Source organism: Gymnoscopelus braueri, assembly GCF_963280865.1.
Source record: "Gymnoscopelus braueri genome assembly, chromosome: 7".
Taxonomy (NCBI): Eukaryota; Metazoa; Chordata; class Actinopteri; order Myctophiformes; family Myctophidae; genus Gymnoscopelus; species Gymnoscopelus braueri.
The window spans coordinates 57,489,756-57,494,755 of NC_137608.1; the positions used below are offsets into that span (position 1 = coordinate 57,489,756).

Sequence of the window (5,000 nt, forward strand, 5' to 3'; positions counted from 1 at the left end):
ATCACTGATATAACTATGTGACTCAAACATGACTATATCACTGATATAACTATGTGACTCAGACATGACTATATCACTGATATAACTATGTGACTCAAACATGACTATATCACTGATATAACTATGTGACTCAAACATGACTATATCACTGATATAACTATGTGACTCAAACATGACTATATCACTGATATAACTATGTGACTCAGACATGACTATATCACTGATATAACTATGTGACTCAAACATGACTATATCACTGATATAACTATGTGACTCAAACATGACTATATCACTGATATAACTATGTGACTCAAACATGACTATATCACTGATATAACTATGTGACTCAAACATGACTATATCACTGATATAACTATGTGACTCAAACATGACTATATCACTGATATAACTATGTGACTCAAACATGACTATATCACTGATATAACTATGTGACTCAAACATGACTATATCACTGATATAACTATGTGACTCAAACATGACTATAACTCTGATATAACTATGTGACTCAAACATGACTATATCACTGATATAACTATGTGACTCAAACATGACTATATCACTGATATAACTATGTGACTCAAACATGACTATATCACTGATATAACTATGTGACTCAAACATGACTATATCACTGATATAACTATGTGACTCAAACATGACTATAACTCTGATATAACTATGTGACTCAGACATGACTATATCACTGATATAACTATGTGACTCAAACATGACTATATCACTGATATAACTATGTGACTCAAACATGACTATATCACTGATATAACTATGTGACTCAAACATGACTATATCACTGATATAACTATGTGACTCAAACATGACTATATCACTGATATAACTATGTGACTCAAACATGACTATATCACTGATATAACTATGTGACTCAAACATGACTATAACTCTGATATAACTACACTCTACCATCCTTCAGTGGTGGAAAACTTACTCAAATGTTTTACTTAAGTAAAAAAGTAGCAATACTGCAATGTAGAAATAGCCTACTCTACTCCAGGATCCATTCTCTTTTGAACTCCTTCTTAGGACATGATCTGACAATAGCCTATGCCTCCTACAGACTACTGTACTTAACAGATCTGACAATAGCCTATGCCTCCTACAGACTACTGTACTTAACAGATCTGACAATAGCCTATGCCTCCTACAGACTACTGTACTTAACAGATCTGACAATAGCCTATGCCTCCTACAGACTACGGTACTTAACAGATCTGACAATAGCCTATGCCTCCTACAGACTACGGTACTTAACAGATCTGACAATAACCTATGCCTCCTACAGACTACGGTACTTAACAGATCTGACAATAGCCTATGCCTCCTACAGACTACTGTACTTAACAGATCTGACAATAGCCTATGCCTCCTACAGACTACGGTACTTAACAGATCTGACAATAGCCTATGCCTCCTACAGACTACGGTACTTAACAGATCTGACAATAACCTATGCCTCCTACAGACTACGGTACTTAACAGATCTGACAATAGCCTATGCCTCCTACAGACTACGGTACTTAACAGATCTGACAATAGCCTATGCCTCCTACAGACTACTGTACTTAACAGATCTGACAATAGCCTATGCCTCCTACAGACTACGGTACTTAACAGATCTGACAATAACCTATGCCTCCTACAGACTACGGTACTTAACAGATCTGACAATAGCCTATGCCTCCTACAGACTACGGTACTTAACAGATCTGACAATAGCCTATGCCTCCTACAGACTACGGTACTTAACAGATCTGACAATAGCCTATGCCTCCTACAGACTACGGTACTTAACAGATCTGACAATAGCCTATGCCTCCTACAGACTACGGTACTTAACAGATCTGACAATAGCCTATGCCTCCTACAGGCTACGGTACTTAACAGATCTGACAATAACCTATGCCTCCTACAGACTACGGTACTTAACAGATCTGACAATAACCTATGCCTCCTACAGACTACGGTACTTAACAGATCTGACAATAGCCTATGCCTCCTACAGACTACTGTACTTAACAGATCTGACAATAGCCTATGCCTCCTACAGACTACTGTACTTAACAGATCTGACAATAGCCTATGCCTCCTACAGACTACGGTACTTAACAGATCTGACAATAGCCTATGCCTCCTACAGACTACGGTACTTAACAGATCTGACAATAGCCTATGCCTCCTACAGACTACGGTACTTAACAGATCTGACAATAGCCTATGCCTCCTACAGACTACTGTACTTAACAGATCTGACAATAGCCTATGCCTCCTACAGACTACTGTACTTAACAGATCTGACAATAGCCTATGCCTCCTACAGACTACGGTACTTAACAGGTTACTCTTGGACCATCGTTATGCAGGAGACGGTAGCTTTAGCTTTGTAAAAGGTGCTATTGGGTCAGCCAATGTATCACTGCGGTAACGTATCTATTGTTGTCGGAGCAGAATTATTTCTTCTGGTGAATCTTGCCCTGCAGTTTGAGCTGCTAGACAGGGCAGGCCGGGTCTTTACTGACCCGGGCCATGGCCTCAGTGGCCTCCATGACGCTACGCCTCTGAGACGGACGTTCACATGAACGTCTTAATGAGTGAGCACCTGGAAGGTTTGGTATCGTTAGGAACTCTACGTTTGAGTGACAGTCCAACTCACCAATAGCAGGTCAACATCCTCAGACTGACGGCATTGAAAAAAGGAGGTGACAAGTTCAAATGAGGGGTTGTGATTGGACGCTGAGCGTCGCTGACTAGGTGAGAATTAATGGGGGCGGAGTTTCTAGGAGGTTGAAGCTACTGACTAGAGGAAGCTGTGGACTGTCACTATGACAACTAACTAACTACACACACTTACACACACGCGCGCACACACACACACACACACACACACACACACACACACACACACACACACACACACACACACACACACACACACACACACACACACACACACACACACACACACACACACACACACACACACAGAATAGTGGGCAACCCTTCAGTCTGGGCACTACAGTGTTAAATTGGTTATTTTTATTCTCTGAAATGTAGATAAATGTTTATGCTGGTAAAACGGTGTGAAGTTAATATAAAATACACATGATTTGAACATGATTTGAACATCTGTCATTTAAGGCCTAATGTTGCTACAAAGCCATGCAGTGATTATGGCATAAAGGAGTTGATAATGATGTTCAAATCATATACTTTATCATCAACCACTAAAACCCACTAAATACACTGACTATTTCATTGAAACTTAGACTATAATGTCAGGGAGGATCTAATGGAGAAGAGATCCAGTAGAACTAAAAGAGGATCTAGTGGAGAAGAGATCCAGTAGAACTAAAGGAGGATCTAGTGGAGAAGAGATCCAGTAGAACTAAAAGACAACTCGAGCGAATGTTGTGCTCCAAAAATAACAGATCTACAAGCTTAGTATCAACCCTGTTCCTCCCTAACATGTTAGTCTAGTTTTTATTTGTTGATGAAATTATCAATTATATTTAGTCATAGTTTCTGTCATAGTATATACATACATATAATATATATCACAGTTTCTATCATAGCTTAGTTTTTATTGTTAGTGAAAAAAGGTACAGTATAGTTTTAGTCGACAAAATCAACACTGGTTTGTTTGGACAAAGTGACACTTTGTGACAAAGACAGAGAAAAAATAAAGGATCTACTCCTAGTACTACGTTACGTACCATGTTTGGCATGGTGTTCTAGAGGAAAAAGAAGGGACTAAGTACCATGTTTGGCATGGTGTTCTAGAGGAAAAAGAAGGGACTAAGTACCACGTTTGGCATGGTGTTCTAGAGGAAAAAGAAGGGACTAAGTACCATGTTTGGCATGGTGTTCTAGAGGAAAAAGAAGGGACTAAGTACAATGTTTGGCATGGTGTTCTAGAGGAAAAAGAAGGAACTAAGTACCATGTTTGGCATGGTGTTCTAGAGGAAAAAGAAGGGACTAAGTACCATGTTTGGCATGGTGTTCTAGAGGAAAAAGAAGGGACTAAGTACAATGTTTGGCATGGTGTTCTAGAGATAAAAGAAGGGACTAAGTACGTACCATGTTTGGCATGGTGTTCTAGAGGAAAAAGAAGGGACTAAGTACAATGTTTGGCATAGTGTTCTAGAGGAAAAAGAAGGGACTAAGTACCATGTTTGGCATGGTGTTCTAGAGGAAAAAGAAGGGACTAAGTACCATGTTTGGCATGGTGTTCTAGAGGAAAAAGAAGGGACTAAGTACCATGTTTGGCATGGTGTTCTAGAGGAAAAAGAAGGGACTAAGTACCATGTTTGGCATGGTGTTCTAGAGGAAAAAGAAGGGACTAAGTACCATGTTTGGCATGGTGTTCTAGAGGAAAAAGAAGGGACTAAGTACAATGTTTGGCATGGTGTTTTAGAGGAAAAAGAAGGGACTAAGTACAATGTTTGGCATGGTGTTCTAGAGGAAGAAGAAGGGACTAAGTACAATGTTTGGCATGGTGTTCTAGAGGAAAAAGAAGGGACTAGGTACCATGTTTGGCATGGTGTTCTAGAGGAAAAAGAAGGGACTAAGTACAATGTTTGGCATGGTGTTCTAGAGGAAAAAGAAGGGACTAAGTACCATGTTTGGCATGGTGTTCTAGAGGAAAAAGAAGGGACTAAGTACCATGTTTGGCATGGTGTTCTAGAGGAAAAAGAAGGGACTAAGTACCATGTTTGGCATGGTGTTCTAGAGGAAAAAGAAGGGACTAAGTACCATGTTTGGCATGGTGTTCTAGAGGAAAAAGAAGGGACTAAGTACAATATTTGGCATGGTGTTCTAGAGGAAAAAGAAGGGACTAAGTACAATGTTTGGCATGGTGTTCTAGAGGAAAAAGAAGGGACTAAGTACAATGTTTGGCATGGTGTTCTAGAGGAAAAAGAAGGGACTAAGTACCATGTTTGGCATGG

The 5,000-nt window shown here is 39.7% G+C and overlaps 1 protein-coding gene across 1 annotated transcript in view; it reads right to left on the minus strand.

Moving 5' to 3' along the window:
• LOC308087880 (myocyte-specific enhancer factor 2C-like) overlaps positions 1-5,000 on the minus strand; it is a 23,231-nt gene that overhangs the window by 5,778 nt on the left and 12,453 nt on the right.